This window comes from Camelus dromedarius, chromosome 1 (genome assembly GCF_036321535.1).
Source record: "Camelus dromedarius isolate mCamDro1 chromosome 1, mCamDro1.pat, whole genome shotgun sequence".
NCBI classification, from domain to species: Eukaryota; Metazoa; Chordata; class Mammalia; order Artiodactyla; family Camelidae; genus Camelus; species Camelus dromedarius.
Window position 1 is genome coordinate 63,104,419 of NC_087436.1, and position 19,535 is coordinate 63,123,953.

Genomic DNA, 19,535 nt, shown 5'->3' on the forward strand with positions numbered 1-19,535 from the left:
AAGGAAATCAAGTGTGGATCCCTGTTTCCCCAATATTCACCCAGTCAGTTCTTCTTAGGATAGGCCATTAAAGTCAGTGCCAACTAATTGGGAACTGCAAGAATTTGTTTCTGTTGTCTAGAAGTTCTAACTACTCACAGGGCCGAAATCACCCCCACTGATGTGAAAGCACAACTGGGTAACTACCACCAGGAGTTGCCAAAACACAACCAGGACCAGGATAGATTTGGATCGTTCAGCCATTCCTCACCTATCAGCAAGCTACCTGCATAGATGCGTGAAGGCTAATTAATTAAACTCCAGTAATCTGAACCCACATTTTTGAAACACACTTTTTGCATTATGACTATGTTTCTTTGCATTTGATTGATTTCTTCTCTCAGTTATAATCCTAGATAACCAAAGAGCTTGATCATTTAACATTTTCAGTTAAAAGAAGAAAGAAAAAAAAAATAGTGGATGCCAAAAGCTTTCTCTTATCCCATCTCACTCCTCTCCCTGGGTGGAGGTGGCGGGGGCAGGGAATGATATTTACACGCACAAAGGTAGGTAAAAATGGGCTTGGTTCAAAGGCATCATAATCATGGACACTCTGAAATTTTACACATGTATTTGTGTATCTATATCTACATCTATATGTGATGTAGATAGCTATATCTAGATATATATTAACATATAGATATGTCTGTATCTGTATATGCAGACTTATATCTAGGTATATGTATATTTATATCTCTGTATCTTCAGATATTTATATATATCTAGATATATATGTATGTATAATTACATAAACATATTTTTTAATGAAAATAGGTTTGTATTTAATTTTTGACCAGAATTTTGAGTAAACATGACTTGGGGGATATTAAAAAAATATTTACTCAAGGAAAATATATTTCCCTGCTCTTGGTTAAAATCTGAGGGGGCATCCAAGATTATCTGGTGATTCAAAAGGAAAAGAAAGTCTAATGGCCATGTTAAGTTGAAAACATCTCAATTTACTAATTTCAAATGCGTAGCCCAATGTAATAGATACGTTATGTCTATATTACATGTATCTCTATATAAAATCTTTATAGACATATCTACATAGATTATATCGAGTTATATAGAGATGTAGACATAGATATATTTGTACATATAGATATATGTAGATATATCTCAATAATCGATATCAATATACATATAGACTCAAACAGGTCAATACATATACACTCTCAGTTTTAACCAGTAATAGCTGGGGTGAATAAATATGAGTATTTTAAAACATACTTTGAAACTTTTTTCTAATTTATCTACACTAGCAGAATGTTTCAAAGCAAAGATTCTAGAAATAGGCTGGATTTGAATCCTAACTTCACAATTGAATGCAACTTCTCCATATCTCAGTTTACTTATCTGCATATTGGAGATAATAATAATGACCATTCCATACATTAGTTGTGAGGTCTTCAAGAGTTAATAAATTTAAGACCTTCAAGAGTTAATAAATTCTATACATGTAACTCTTGTTTGATTTGAGTTCAAATGGCTTATCTCTGCAAAAATAACATCAGTTCATATGTTTTTTTTTTTTAATTAGGGATAACAGATTTAGTTCACAGAAGAATGAAGTAATCCAACTTCCTCACAATATCTAATTCTCACTGTATTTGTAGTGCAAAATTTGCCCAAAAAAATCCAAAATAACAAAAAACCTCTTTCTAAAACTCTGTGGTTCCTATACAATACCTCATTGCCCAAAATTGGCTATGATAATAATTAAACAAACCAATTGTTTTTTTCAGCTTATATGATGTTGAATTTGACTGTCATTTTACACATAAATTTGATTTTTTTTCCCACTGATTTATCTAGATGAAGAAGTTACTTTGACAGTGTATATATTACAAGAGAGATAATTATATAACTCAAAAAACTAGAGTTAAGACAAATTACATCTGGATGAGAGGGTAACAGCAACTTGAAAGTAGTTTTACTGCTTAAAGTATTTAATATTGAAAGGTTATTTTGGAAAGGAAAGATACAAGTTATTAGTTCCATTTTGTATGCTTTTTATGAAAAGAAATAAAATAAGGTGGAAAAAGAGCAAGTATAAAATTGCAAAAGAAATTCCCTTTTTGGTTTTTTGTATCTTTGAAATTAGATTACTGTTCTATCTGCTTTAATATTGGTTGCAATTAGAAATAAATATGCTACAAGAACAAAAATATGAATAATTTTAAAATTTAGAGAGACAAGTGTAGTTAAAGTACAGTTATCTTACATTTGTATATTTTTGGATACTGTTACATCTATTCCTGTATGGTCAATTAATGGAAATCCATGAAATCACAAAGGCAGATGCTGTTAATTAGAAATCCATATACAAATATAATTATGTATCTAATGAATCCCTATTTTATGTATATAATTAAGCTATGCACCAAGGGAAAGAAAGTATTAAGGAAACAATAAAGTCCTTGACATACAAGAGTGTTGTGGGGTTTTTTTCTCATGGGCAGTGTGTGCCCATGTTTCTGTTTCAGCTACATAATCCTATACATGCCAATTAGGAACATTTCACTTAAATTTCCTGCCCATAAAATAAAAACCATAATACGTTCTCTTCTTTATTTCAGAATGAATACAATGTTCTATGTGAAATCATATTCATTGGAAGGAGAGAATGTATAATGAGCAATATATCCACCAGCCGATTTGGTCCCCTGTAGGAAGGAGTAAGCTCTCCTTTCCATTTTCTAGGAAAATTAGTCTTGTATTTTCCTCCCTCCATATTATTTTTCTTAACAAATATGATTATTTTAGTAGACTTCACTCATTTTTCTGAGGGAAAGACATTTTAACTGGGAATAAAGTTGCAATTGAAAATATTGCAAAAAGTCATACAAAGATTCTAACCCACAGCTTCACTATGTAATACAAGGAGAACAGAAGTCAATTAAATTAAATGATAGTTTTGCCTTAAGATTAAATAAGTTCCTGACATTAATCTTTACTACCATGGCTGATGGTAAATTATCAATTCCAAGGACTCTTTTTATTGGACATAATTATTCAGATTTACCAGGTGTCTCTGAAGAAGATGTTATCAAATAACTTGTTCAACTTCAGTGTTGTAAATAACTGGGACAGGATGGTTTTCAGCCAAGGTAATATAAAAAATAAATAGAGCACACGGGAATGTCTGACAAGGTAATATGTCCATAAAATCTATCAGCTTTCCTGAGGCACTGAAAAATTTCTATTGTCAGCATGATACTCTCTATTATGTCTATATCTGGATATAATATTACTTGAAAGATGAATAAGTTGAAACATAGCTAAGGTATGCTTTCTTAATAGTGAAATTAGAGCTAACAGAATTGAAATATTTTTGAAGTAGAATAGTGTTTAAGTGGACAACTCAATAAAATGAGAATAGAAAAAATGTATTATTTCCCCTTCTCTTGATCATAAAAATGGATTTCAACTCTTTGGAAAATTCATCTTTCAAAAAGGTTTATAGTTGAAAAGAATTCTGTTAACAACATTTCCTCTTGCATTTATGCTTCCCTCTCCCATGACTTAAGAAGGAATAGACCTGACTTTGCCTACATCTTTAGAAATACCATGATCTTTAGAATAAAAACACTAACATACACAAGCAATGTAAAAATCTGTTGCAAATGAAAACAAATTGACCCAAGAAAAGTTAAAAGGTTGATTCAAATAATCAAATAAAACTGAATTTGATTGAGGTTAAGTTTAATGATTGGATATTACAAACTGCATTTTAAGACAGTTTTATTGATCATCAAATCAGCCATAATGTATTGCTAACTTGCACAAACAAAAGCGTTCACAGACACATAGCTATTCAAGATCTCCATCAGGACCCCTTTGAGATTCTATTTCCCCAGTAAACTGGTCTTATCTCCAGGCAGTTGTAATTTCTTAGTCCTTTGAATTCCCAAAACACTTTCTATCTCTTCCATTCACTTGTAAATTAATCCTGGGTAGCAGGATGGCATTTATTTAAATCAGGCCATACTAATTTAATTTGCCTGTGTGTTTTGTTTTACCTACTATATATTAAACTTCAAGATGGCAATAAGTTTTCTCCAATCTTTTCTATTAGGGTGCCATGCCATATATTTGGTTGCTCTCTCCCGTCTCATTGTACATGAACAGAAACATTTTACTGTTTTTCTTCAGAGCAGTATAACACACAATTCATAATTAACTACTACATGATTAACCTCAATAAATACTAATATATCTTAATCTCAATTTCATCAGAAAAAAATAAATTCTGCTAAATGCATAATTATGTATGAAAACTTATTTGCCTCATTTTCTAAGACAACTGGCTCATGGTATTTTACTTATCTTTCCATTTAGCATCTCCTTTGATACCCTATACATTTGAGAAAAACAGCACAGATGTCACCTCCTCCAGGAAGCCTTAACTAGTCCTCATTCCCCTCCTCAACCCATGTTCTCAGATATACTCCCATAGTTGCTGCATATCTCATTTCACATGACATTCTGTAATGTTCAGTCTCTTATATATGTTCCCACTGTGCTATGATTACTTTTCAGGCAAGATTTGCACTCCATTCTATCCCTGGCATGACACACCATATCTGTACATCAGAAACTATGCCACCTCCACCTAAAATGTGTTTAGAGATTTAATTTATTCATCCAAGTGTCTAGCCATGTGTCCATATACCTGCATCCAGCATGATGCCTGTTAAAATATTATCAATTCATGCTGAATGGTGTGCTGTAATAATTTTTATATATCTCCTGATGTTTAGCACAATAACTAACACACTGTGAGATTCCAGTAACACATTTTGAATTGATGTGTATTTGAGAAGACCCAGTAAATAGCACTGTGAAAAATAAGACAAAGGATTAAAGCTGGGCTGAAATATCAGCAATATTACTGAGGACACAGAAGTATTGAAGAAAGGGCTTATTCTGAGAGTAAATGTAACTTTGAACCAGCTACTATAATTGTGTAGATTTACAGAATCTACACAACCGCAGGAACTGCTAGACCAATGAAGTCTCCTGCTGTGTTCGCAGGTAGGTGGGGCAGGTAAGGGTTGTACCTCCTAGAAGCAGAAAAGTTTTGTTCTCTGCAGACAGATTGGCTCCACAGAGAGGAAAAGAAGGAGGAAGGTAGGCTGAAAGAAACCAAACTGTTCTCCTGGAGTTACCAATCTGGTATTATTTTCCAACTTCTCTGATGCAGAGTAAGTGACAGGGTAGAGAGAGACCATACTTACTGAACTTTCTGCATATGGAATAAAATGGCAAGAGCAAGGGAGAGACATCTTTCTTTTTTTTTTTAATTGAGTTATAGTCATTTTACAATGTTGTGTCAAATTCCAGTGTAGAGCACAAATTTTCAATTATACATTAACATACATATATTCATTGTCACATTTTTTTTCTTTGTGAGCTACCAAAAGATTTTGTATATATTTCCCCGTGCTATACAGTATAATCTTGTTTATCTATTCTATATATGCCTGTCAGTATCTACAAATTTTGAAATTCCAGTCTGTCCCTTCCCACCCTCTGCCCCCTTGGCAACTAGAAGTTTGTATTCTGGAAGAGACATCTTTTAAGCACACTGAATGAATATAACAAGTAAACAAATGCATTTTTTTATCAGATTCTTGTATAAAGAGGAAGAAAATATATACACACACACACACATATATATATAGACATGAAATTCCACCACCTTTTTTTTCTCTCTCAAGTGACTGATTAGTGGTAACTAAAAGCAGGAAACAACAAAATAACAAAAAAATATAAGTTCAGACCTGATTCTAGCAAATATCAGAAGGTGGGAAAACACAGTACAACCAGGAATCATGTTTGGAATATAGTGGACAATGGCTATAATGCAACCACTACTTTTGGATATGTGTCCTGCCAGCAGGTATGACTGTTAGATTTCAAAGCACTGAATATTTTCCAAATGTAATTCACAATTTATAAACCATAAGTTCCTTCTCATTCAGCCTCTTCATTCCTGCTGTCCCCTAACTGACTCTTGCCACTTCTATAATTACCTCATTCTGTCTTTCCATCTAGTCCCAGATCAGTTATGTTTTGACCTTCAGTATTCTTCAGGGACATACTTTTTTTTGGACATGCCATTTCTCCTTTTTCTCTAAATCCCTGTTTTATCTTGAGGGGGATGTGCACATGCATATGTCATACGTTTTGGACTAAGTTTCCTTGGTAGCAGTTTTTTCTTGCAGCTCAGTAACATTATACTGCTCTGTTTTACAGAAAGCAGAAAATTTTATGAGTTCAATTCAGTTTGTATTCCGAAGCAGTAACTGAAATTGTGTATTTGCTCCATTTGCTTACAAATAAGCAATTTACGGCTTAAATGAACTCTTTTAGTGATTACAGTCTTCAGCATGAAGATATGGTATTTAATATCTTAAAAATAAACACATCTCTAGTAAATTTAGGGAGTCATATGATGAATAACATGTGGTTATTCATGTTGCAAAAGGACAAAAGAAGTTTGCATCACACAAAAACAATTATTATGTAAGAATAATAGTGGTATCATTACCAGTGGCAATGTCCTGTCTTACTAAGGAAGCACCCTGAGAAAGTAAGGGCACATTCTACCAAAATGACTGAACATAGTAACTAGTTCTGTTTTTACTCTCTGATCTTTAGGAGAGATGTGATTTTGGTGAACCATAGAATAATGTGATTTTCATCTTGATGCATAAGTTTAAAGAGAAACAAATAGTCCAACTTACCTATATTTTGAACTTGTATTTTTTCTAATTGCAATTAAGTAACACATTTAGCCTATAAACATAAAGTTAAAATAATATCTTTTTAGGTAAATTATTTGTTTCTCCATTAATTTAAGATATATCAGGTTATTTTCTAAAGTCTCGTTTCTACAAAATTCTATTGCTGTAACATAAATTGTGTAAATGGCTAAAGTGCTTCAGAAGGTATCTCAAAATTTTTAGTAGTTTAAATTTAGTTCAGGACTTTGAAAGCCCTGGCACCATTTTATAAATTATTAAAAAGACTATAATGATCAAAAGAGATTCTATAATAGCATATCCATTGACTGGTTATTTAAAATGAAGCATAATAGATGATACATTATTTTTATTGGTTAAATTAATTTTGATAGGAATGTAACTGATAAAATGGCAATCATAAAAACTGCATAATATATAGGTTTTTGAGTTACTTGTTAGATGTGGTTATGTCATCAGATGTCTAGTAACTCAGTACATGGTAGGAATTTACAGGTATAAATTTATTCAACTTCTCATTTTCACCAGTCTAGGTGATTTAATGATATTGGTATTTTTTCTTCTATGCTATGATTCTGAAGCAATGATTTGTAAATTTGAGATATTATTCAAATTACTTAATTGTGAGATAACACTGCCTTCATCATATACCTGGAATATCATTTATCTATCCATTTTGTCAGTATTTATTGCTATTGGTAATATAATAATCCTTTTTTTAATCATGACCATTTGAAATCTAGAAATTTCTCAGAATTAAACTTAACTGCCAATTGTTAACTTGGTTTTACTGTCCTTATGCAGCGATAGACCTTCATAGAACATAAATAATCCAATGCCCTACGTTTGTCACAAATGTGTTTATTTTATTTCTACCAACACTCAGTTCACAAGACTTTCTTCCAGCCAGAATATTAAACAATATGCTCTAAAGTTTAGCCCCCTTCCAACATAATACCCATTACATTTAATGGGATAGCAGTGTGAGAGGAATATTATCTGGAAAGACTGGATAAAACTACTTTCTTTTGTTTTTAGTCCTAGGAGAAATTCTCACATTTTATCTTGGTCAACTTTCTTGGCATCTTACAATCTTTAGCATTACCTCATAAACACTCAAGACTCTAGCAAGTGGGTTCCTCTTGCTAGTTCAGAAGGATATTAGAACATAGAGAGGCAAGTAAATAGATGAACAATATTCCAAGTCAAGAGAAAGAACATTTAGAATGAGGGGTGGTGGGGACAGGTGGGTTGTTCAAGGACAGTTACGCTGGAGAACTTAAAGTAGAATGACCAGGAGTCAAAACAATGTTTCTTGATCCCAGTTGCTTATGTGAGATCCCAGAATATTATTCTAATTTGTGTAATAACCACTCTGTCATACATTATTTACCTTCAAAAAAAAAATTATCGACCTCTCTTTTTCAGACATTGTACTAATAACTGGGAAATTATTAACAATAATATTTGATACAAGCCCCCAGGGAACTATTGCTTACAAATAAGTAACAGAGATTCAGAATATATAAAAGAAATGTAATAATTTAGATGTTTACAAAGTTCAAGGTCAGCACAGTAGCAATAGTTCTTGTCTGTTTTAGGTTTCCAGCATCATTTCCTGTTTAATCTTATTAAACCTTATTAATATTTGATTTGAAGTACTGGAACATTTACAATGAGTCCTACTGCAGTCATCTTTGGGTAGCTGAGAAAATATTTACATGTGTTATAGGTAAAGTCTTAATTGTTAATTAGATAGATTTTATAATTATCCAGTGTTTTTTAAATATATATATATATATATATATGTATGCATGTGTTACGATGTAAGGAATGTAGTGAGTATTCATATACGCCAAAGATCCGTGAATCACTTAACTTAGTAACTGACTATAAATGTTGAACTCCAGAAATGGTGTCAAGTATACTTGCTTTTCCTTATATGGGTAGCTACTGGTTCATGAAGCTTATCTATTCATAGAACTTGAAATCTTACCTCTGTGGAGATAACTTTGTGCCATTCATCAGCTTTATGGTATACCTGGATGCCTCTGGATCACTTAACATCCAATTTGTCATCTTTTCCCACAATATAGATTCTATGCTGACATCCTTATTATTACTCAGCTGCAAAATGATAGAATGACTCTTGTTACTTCACTTACTCCAACATACAATAATACTTCATCTCTTATTCCATATACCTATGGATTATTTTGTCTTCCTAAATGCCATAAACTTCTGCCATCATCTATAAGCTTACTGTAATGACTTATTCCTAACTCCAACTTACCCCATCTAATTCATCTAACATCTTTTTTTTAATAAATACACTTTTAAAAACATTTTTTGAGTAAGTTTAGCATCTAACATACCTTTTCGCAGCATTTTCTCTAAAACATTATTTAGTCATGTCAATATTTGACTTAAATTCTTTCAATACGTCACTAAAATCTTTTGATTTTTTTTTTTGTTTTATGTTGTACTTTTTTATGTTATACTTTTCTCAATATATACTTTGAACACTTTGTACTCGCCTTTGTGGTTATCATATCATTCTTCTCACTTGAGATAAATTCTTGTCTATTTTTCCCCTTCCCTAACATTTCATTTTTTGGTAGAGCAGAAAAAAAAACTCATTACAGTGGTATTGACCTAGAACATTAGCATCCTTAGAGGGCTCATTTCTTTTTGACATACATTTAGCATAGGCATGCTTATGTGGATTGTCATTTTTGCTTTGTTTAATACACATAATCCTTTTTCTTTCAACTTAGATCTAGAGAGAAGGAGGCACATTTCTCTCAAAATGTATGTTCCTAGAGCTTAAACACTATGCCCCACAATTTGTAGTCAGTGAAAATATTTTAACATTAGAGATGACTGATGATAATGAATACTGGACAGTCATCAACACTTAATTACCAAACATTCTATAAAATACTTTGTGAAACTATCTGGTGAATATTACCTCTTATTGAGGATAAGTGAATGAACACTGCATTTAGATTATGTATACTCTTAAGATAAACATTAAACATAGCCCTGCAAGTGAAAAAGCCTGGTATTTTAAACACAGTTCCTCTACTGATATATTCTGTAACTTTGGTCAAGCCATGAAACTATTTAAATACTGTCAGTACTAAATTATATAAATAATAATAGCATATAGTTAAGAAAAAATGAGAGGAAATGTATAATGTCCTAAGCTTGCCAAAGGATAGCACACTCAAAATTAATTCAAAACTATAATTATTATTTATTTTTCAAAATTAAGTATACTAGAATAAATGTATTTATATAAACTGTCAGCATATTATTTAATGTTTTAGTTCATTATATAATTTTTTGAAATAGGAAATTAATTCACATGATTTTTATAAGAGTGTACATTTTCTGTGAAAAAAAATCTCTGCTCAAAAACGCTGCCAATATTTTTTAACAAGTTCATATTTATTTATTCATTTTGACATAAATCCTCAATATCAACTGCAATATCTGCAGATGGCGTATCACATGAACAACCAGAAGAGTAAATGTGAAGGATTTAATGGTGGGCTATAGAATTTAATACAGACAGGAGAGACACAGCTTTAAAGATTTCAGTTCATTTCTTATTTGATTATTTATGAGAAATAATAACTGAAAAATAACAATTCTGCTTAATAATATCATTTCCAAAATTTAATAAATATCTACTGCAGATAATGCATACTTCTTAGCACTTCAGGATATCTGAAACTGAATAGAGCATCTTTAGTCAGCAGGGTAAAACTAGGACTAGACAAGTTGGTCTGAAAAAGCAGTTCTAAATCAACACATTCTTATTCAGCAGACAATGTGAGGACCTTCGCTAACTCTATCTACCCTTCCTGAACTCTTGCTTACCGTCTTCCCAGAATTTACTATTTATCAACATGGTCTTCAATCTCAAAATTGTCCTCATTTTCTTAATCAGACCCATTTCTTCATGCTTTTTATTTATCTCTTTAAAATTTTTCCATCATACATTCCAGGGGGACCTGTCCTGCCTGATGGACATATGAGTGAAATGGCTAGTTACATATGCTGACAAAATGGCAAAATTATGTAACTGTACCGACTGAAGGAAGAATTTGACCTTCAAGGTTCTTATGTCTAGTGGAGAACCAAATAAATAAACCCACAATGGAGCATGAAATAAATAATTTCCGAGTGTTGTCAGAGCCTGTCAGAGGATTTCCTTATAAGATGTAGACATGACCTACAACCTTGAAGACGCTTGGAACTAAAAAAAAAAAAAAAAGATCTTTAATAATTTTAAATAAATGTAGGCAAGACTTATTGAACATTTAATATGCACTTAGCATTATTCTAAATTATTTATACAGATTAATTTATGAGGATGTAAAGGACAGTTATGCACAGCTGGTAGGAGGCAGAGTCAGGACTTCAATTTAGACAATGTAACTCCTGATAATATGCTCTTAATTATTATACTATATTTGAATAATTAATAAGAATTCCAACAAAACTAAGATTTCCCTCCAGATTAGATATTTTGATGCCTAATATACAAACAAATCAAGTAAAAATAACAGAAAATACTTTCATTTCTTTCAAAAACTTTGCTATTGTTTGCCTGTTGTCTTTTTGTGGTACTCATAGCTTACCCACTGGATAATGCAACACTAGGAGAGAAGTATGCAAAGGGTCACTTCCTATGTAGTGTTAATTAGGAGCTGTTCATACCAAGAAAGGGCTGGGGAAAAACCATATAATACAGACAGAAATAAAAACAGTATGTGCAAAATAGAAAGACATTAAAGAACAACAAGGAAGAGTACAAATCATACAGAGGTCATAAGGTGAGAATGTAGCACAAGAATGAATAAAACACTGACTAAAATAAGTCAGTGAAGGACTTAAGAACAGCATAGTCAGAAATATCTATGCTGGAGAGATCAGTTTGACTAAGGAATTATAACAGAATAGGTAAGAACAGTTGTAGGTGAACAGAGTAAAATCGGAGTGAAATAGTGAGGTCTGACCTAAGACAATGGCAGATAGAAGATGAGAAATAAATGCACAATCAAGAGTAAGGATAATGAACTAATGCCTTGAAGACTGCTTAAAATCAGCAGGCAAGTAAGGAGAGGTCATAGAAGACTTCTGGCCTGATCCAGTGGAAAGATTCTAAGCCTAAAATATATGAAGAAAAACAAATATGACGTAGGTTAGGAAGAAGAATTTGGATTCTCCCTTTCAGAAAATATTTGCAAACCTAAATTGTCTCAGGCATTGTGTATGACTCCAGATTTGTTGTGATTAACAAAAGAAATATTGTTTCTGACTCCATGAAAATAACATTCAACTCTGATAGAGCATACACAAGAAAGCTTAGAAATAGATGCAATTAAAATTTAGGATTAATGCAAAAATGGTTAAAGCAGATTTTAATGAGAAAGTGTGAAGCTGAGGACAAGATATTTTAAATTATGATTAGAAATAATTTATCTGAAGGATATTTTCTCAGAGTCCTGAAAGTCGAGAAGTCAGTCAAATCAGCTCTCCTGTCAAGAGACTTCCAGTCATGTGGGAGTAAAAACCCAAAAGTGGAGAAACCTAAAGAAGATGAAAAGGATTCTTTTATATTTTGCACAGCAATGTTTTATGATTTTTAGTATAAAGGAACTCATTATATTTGTGTGTATAGTAAATAACTATTTTTCCACTTTTTTAATCTCATTTCCCTTCCTGCTAAAGTAAGATATCAATTATAGTCAACCTTCTATCTAAGTATTGTAAATATAGTACATCAAAAGAGAATCTAACTCAGGTAGAAAAGGACTGATCCTCACCTAAACATGGGTAGAGAGAGTGTATATTTATTTAGGAGGGGAAGCTATTTGCATGTTTTCACTGTATTTGGGATAGCAGTATCACATTATACAGAACTATGGTTTTGGTGCTGTCTTTATTTGTAAGTGTAGTTAAAAAAGATGGTTATGAACGCCAGATTGCCAAGAAGTGGATAGTATGACTTTGTTCTGTGTCAACATTGCTACACTTCAGCTACATTTTCCAGAATGCCCTTACCTATATGACTCTGGATTGGAGCTGACAAAATGGAGCAAGGCCATGATGTTCTGAAGGTTGATAGAGTGCCAGTTGCTGTTGCAACATTTAGTTGCCTGTTACTACTGATCTGCTGGCTTATTTTGTTGGTGTGTAATAGCTAAGTCTGGGGTTCTCTTAGTTCCAAAGTCACCTCCTTCTTCAGTGCTTCAATTTCCAGGGCAGGTACTGCTCCAAGGTGGAGTGTCCAGCTTCCACTGCAAATCATCTACTTCATCAATGTTGTAAGTAGTGAAAGGTGTCTGCTCCAGTTTTGCTTCCTAAGGCCCAGGTTACCCTGATATGTTTCAGTCAGTGGCCAGCTTCCCCACAGGGCTAGTTCTGTTTTGGTTCACAGCAACTTCAGGTAAAACACCAGATACAGAGGCAAAAGTCTTAGCAAGACTTCCTCATCAGCTCTCACAACTGTGTGAGGTATGATGCTTACACCAAACTCACAGTGTAACATCACTATTAGGGTCCTATTTCTCTCTCTAATCAATCCCTGTCTGATAAAATAAGTACTCCTCCTTCTGGATTTTGAGTTTGTATAAAATTGATACTATTTCTTTCATAAATGATTAATATAGTTTATCAGTGATACCATCTATACTGGAATATTTTTGTGTAAATTTTTAAATTATAAATTCAGTTTCTTTAATAAGCATTGAGCTAGCCATATCTTACATAGATTATGAAAATTTGTATTTTTCAAGGATTGTTCCATTTAATTTATGTAATGAAATTTACTGGTATATAGTTGTTCATATTCCTTATTAGCTCTTCAATACATGTAGGATATAAAAACATATCCTCTGCTTCATTTGTGACTTTGTTAACTGGTGTTTTCTGTTTTCTTTTTGTAAGGCTTGTTTGGAGTTTATTAATTTTTTCAAATTACCAAATTTACCCTTTCTTATTTTTCTCCATTTTCTGTTGGTTTTCAGATTAATAAACCCAAATTTAGGCTTTTTATTTAATTTTTTTGGTACTTATTTTGGGGCTTTTTTGTTATCTTTTTCTAGCTTCTAAGGAGGAACTTAGATTACTGATCTTACACTTCTGGGTTTTTTATCTCTTTTGTAATCATTTTTTAAATTGAAGTATAGTTAATTTACAATGTTGCATTAGTTTCTTGTGTACAGAGAAGTGATTCAGTATATATATATATATATACACACACACACTTTTTCAAATGCCATGATTTAAATTAAAACATTGCCTTTAATCACTGTTGCAGCTACATACTATAATTTTGATATGTTTATTGTTGTTATTATTACTGAATTAAATATTTCAGAACTTCTATTGTGCTTGAGGAATTCTCCCCAGGTAGAGGGCTGTGGCAATACGAATTTTACCTCATAAGTGTTCTTTTCTCAGGAATTATTGTCTTGCTCTGCCAGTTGTCCAAAGTCTAAAAACAGGGCCTCATATGCACTTTGTTGAGGGTTATAGCCATTTATGTCAGGCTGACTAGTTTTCTACTAGCTATCCCAAGGTTCTGAGAAAGCGGTTATCCCCTGATGAGTGACTTTTCATCATGCAGAATAAAATTTATTCATAGAACAATCTGAAAAGACAGAAGAGATACTTTTGACAAGTTAAAAGAATAAACAAGTAGTGAAACTTTTAAGAAATAGTTTTCAGATATTTAGAGTATAAAACGTTTTCTATTGATTTTGAAAATAGCAAACATGCTACCTTGCAATATATGGCCTTTATTATGTTGAGGTATGTTCCCTCTATACCCAGTTTGTTCAGTTTCTGGTATTTTTGATCCTAGAAATACAATGTAGAAAAGCAGTTTGGGGACATCTGCAAAAACCTGAATGCAGATGTGAATTTTACAAAACATTATAGAATTATTGTTAACTTTCTTGGGAGCTGGTATGTTGTTAAATATTTAGGTGATGCATGCTGAAAATATTGAGTGAATAGTCATGTTATCTCTAAGCTTCTTTAAAAATGATTCAGATATATGTGTGTATGTGTATAAATGTGTGTGTATCAAACAACTATGGAACAATGCTAATTCATTTTTATTCAGGGTGGAGGATAAATGAAAACTGGTTGGTATTTTTTGTAATTTTTTAGTGTACTATAAAAATTTCCAAATGAAAAATAAATCTAAGATTTCAACATTATTTCTAATAATTACCAATATATTCTGCTGCCTAGAATGATGCCTGGAACATAGTAGGCACTAAGTAAATATTTGCTGAACAAAAAAATTACTGAATTAATCAATTATAATCCTTTCATGTGGCTGGGAGATTAGGTATTTAATTATGAAAATAAACTAAAACTTATCTCACCATTGAAAAGTTACATAATAATAAAACTAAATTTTAAAATATAATTATATGTTACTATACATATAAAACTATGGTTTATTTATTATAAATTTTATTATTATCATTATTACAATAAGTTATTTTATTTTCATCATATCACTTGGTCTCTATAAAAATCCTCTAATAGATTTAGATTCACTCTTTACACTTGAAAAGATTAAGGTACAAAAGAGATTAGATAACTTGTCTTAATGCCATGTACCTAGTAAGTGGCAAATCTCAGACTCCTGCTAAACCATTTTGATTCTGTTGCTATTGTTCTTTTTATCACATTATGCTGTTACTTTCTAATGTCTGTGTGTGTGTGTGTGTGTGTGTGTGTGTTTAAGGAAACCAGGCAAATTCAGCTCACAAACAATGTTTGACTTGAAAATTACAGAAAAAAATACAGTTGTATTTACTCTTGACAAGGGAAATGTGTTTGAGCATTAAGATACAAACCATTATTTAGTTGTAGCTCCTAGGCTGTAGTAGTCAGTGTCAACAGAGTTGAGTCCACGATTACTTTACCCATCTGTCTCATTTGACTGACAGTAATTGAGTTTGCTAAAGCTTAGAAATATTGTATCACTGTAATGGAGCTCTCTCATTTCACTTTTCTTGTAGTCTCCTCCTGCTACTCTGATGGAAGTTGAAGGGATTTTTTTGTTGATGTTCTTTTACATGTCAATTTTACTTTCAATCCACTGAGATTTCATTTCTGAAAATAGCATTTACCAGGACACTACTGGAAGTGAACAATCAGCAACATAATGATTCACTTTGAATCAGGACTAAAAAATAATGTAATTCTCCTAAAATTCTTATGTATATATTTTACCATATAATGCAGATCAGAGAACTGTAACTACAAGAAAAAAAACAGTATAGAGCATCTTAAAAAAAGAGTCCCTTCCCATCAAGTGTGTGATTTATTGATTTACAGCCAGGAGAATATCAATGTATTATAGTGAAGATATTATTTTTTTCTTTTGTGGACATTTTGCTGTCTTTTATTGCACAATAAATAAATTCACTGTCCACTGGCACATTCATAATTAGATGAGTAGCATTTTTCATGAGTTACTTTCTGCCATTAGTATTTAATTCTCATTACTCAGTTTTAATACTCACTAGTCCAAAAGGGTCACACCTAAACAGTGTCTACTCAGAGATGAAAGAGTCAGACTCAATCACAAGCCTAAAGGAAGCTTAGATATACTAATTTCACTACTCAAGAATTATCTAAGGGAGCTCTGGCAAATTGAAATATTAAGAAGATTGGCAGTATAACTATAGATTTAAATATGGGTATTTATTTCTCTTGTCTTTCATAATTTCCCAAAATGTGTATTGTAGTAAGTGGTATAAAATTAGATAATCAGTTAAGAATGGCATTCTAATGAATTAGTGGTTGCTTACATAAATTAAAACAACAGTTCTATCATAATACTCCCATTTCCTAATGCATATTATGTTATGCTTTGGAAAAGTCTGTATACATTTTCACATAACAAAATAAAAATATAGTTTATATGGTATGAGAGCCTGGTGTTTCAGATAATTATGTTGGTATTAACTTGCACTAATTTCTAAATCAAAGAGTGCCCCTCTTATTTAGTCTCATACAATTTTTATTGTCTTCATAGAACTTATTAACAATTAATACACATTAACTATTTGTTATTTTTTAATATGCTTTTTATGTCTCCCTAGACCACAGTTCCTTGGGTTAACCACAGTTACATCCTAATGTTTAGCACAAGGCTTAACACAAAATGAGAACTTAATAAATGTTTGTTGGATGAATGATTGAGGGATTGAATAAATAAATAAAAATCTCATCCAACAAGAAACAGAGAAAAAATAATTTTGGGGACAATCACTAAAATTATGATTGCTTTTGTTTATGCCATGACTCTTCCCATTTATAATAAATAAAAATTTAATTTCCATTTAGTCTCATAAAAATGTTCAAAAATAATGAATCACTTAGCAACAGGACATTCTCTGTATCAAGAGTTGGCAAAATACACTCCACTGCCTATGCTTGTATATAAACTTTTATTGGAAAACTACTATTTATGCCCATTTGTTTACCAATGATCTACAGCTGACCTTGAGCTGCAATGGCAGTGACAGGGAGCTGTGACAGAGCCTGCTCAGCCCTCAAAGGCTGAAATATTCATTATCTGGTCTTAATTCACAATCAGAGTTTGCTGGCCCTTGCTAGCTACATGTTGAAATAATATTTAAAAGCAATTAATTCACAATATTGTCAAATTCTCCCAGGTTCTTTCACTGTATATTATTTACTATTACTAATAACTTTTTTGGAATAAACACTATTTAAAAATAACATTCTCAATGCATGGTTCTGTATGTTAATTAATAAGATTAATACCATAAATCTAAGCAATATGTTAAAAAGTATGCATCACTTGCAAGACACTACTGTTCCACTCTTTACTTTGTCCTTATCTCGAAATTTAATCCTAAAAATAACAAGACTAAAACACTGACAACTACATGCATAAAAATGTTAATTATAATAACATCAATAATAGTCGTACACTAAGGTATGTCTACATACATCCAAAGAATGCTAATTTTGATGGTTTTACTTAATTAAATATCATATAATTAAAAATATAAAAGTTACATAACAAATAGGCAATGACATAGGATACTAATAACTGAAGGGAAGAAGACAAAATTGTATCTATACAAACTATGCATATTGAGGGACAAAAATGGAAATAGTCATTATAGGATAATGTATAATTTTTTTTCTATTGGCATATAGTATTTTTATTTGCCACTGTGTTTTGTGCTTATACATTTATTTTTAATGAATTGAAACATATCACTTTATATTAGTGTTTCTTTAAAAGGTGGTATGAAGGGAAATGAAGTACATACAGAATAATTTTATAGTTGAGCTTGAAAAATTACTTGTGTATGAATTACTGGAAGATCTTAATAATAGTATAAAAGAAAATCACAGAATATTAGGGCTGGAAGTAAGAGTTGATTTCACTTACATTACAGAGGAAAAAAAAGTATAAATATGGTTAAGTGATGTTCCTGAAAAAGCATTGCTTATTAGTAGCTAAAATTGATCTACATCTGAAGTTTCCTATACTGTCAGGTGTTCTTATAATAAGCACCATTTTCTAGTGTTCTCACTTTAAGAAATAAATATAGTACAAAGAAAACATTTTATAATTTTCTAGTTATTCAGTCTTATCAATAAAGTAGAAGTAATTTTTTGGTTTCTAATTTCAATGGAAAAATTTAGATGTTTTTGGGTTCATGAAAATCAAAAAATAAGCACAGGAGTCTATTAATATAAGCAAAAATAATACCATATGACCTCTCTATTTCAATTTCTATATATTTATTTCAATTACTTTGGCTTTGGGAAAGACACACAACTTTCAATACCTCTTTCTTCATCTGCAAAACAAAAAAGTATCTGTACTCCCAAAGGAGTGTTTTAAATAATGCAGTCTTTATACTGAACAACATTATCAAAATTTCATCACTTCAGTGACATTAGTTTTAATTCTTTAGGACACTGACACTAAACAGATTAAGTGAAATAAAGAATTAGTGAATTATAAAGATTTAAACTATTATATTATATTTATTATATTTTAAACAGTCATATTTCTGTCATTTGACAACTCTATACTGAATGCATCAAATATAGGATACATTTACATTTTAAAATAGTATTATTTTTATGTTTTGTATATGTATTTATTCGTAACATTCACTGATCCAAAAACAGTTTGAGACAATTTCAAGAATATATATACACAAGAAGATAAAATAAATGCAACATAATGGAGGAAGAGAAATAAAGGGGAAATAGAAGCCAGAAATGAGATTAGGACAAAAAATATGGTTAAGACTAATGGATCATAAATTTGGTTCTATGTTCACTAACAGCGAAGGCAAAGGTGGAAGCAGCTCAACTGCAAAATTCTATACTATTTATAATCTAAATACAAGCAGTTAATGAGAAATAATTGTTCTTTGTATGGATACCAGACTGATTCACTTATGGTTTTTCTTTCCCTCTGAAAAAAATATAGTAGAAAAAATATCCACAATAAGTATTGTTAAAACAAATATAGAAAGTAGTCTCAAAAGGCTAATTCTTAATCTACCCCTAAGTATAGGCCATGGTTTAATGGAAGATGCCAAAGGAGTGGACCAGACTAATCTCTCTGACAATCTGTATTACCTATTGAGAGATTTTAGGATGTCCAGAATAACGGAT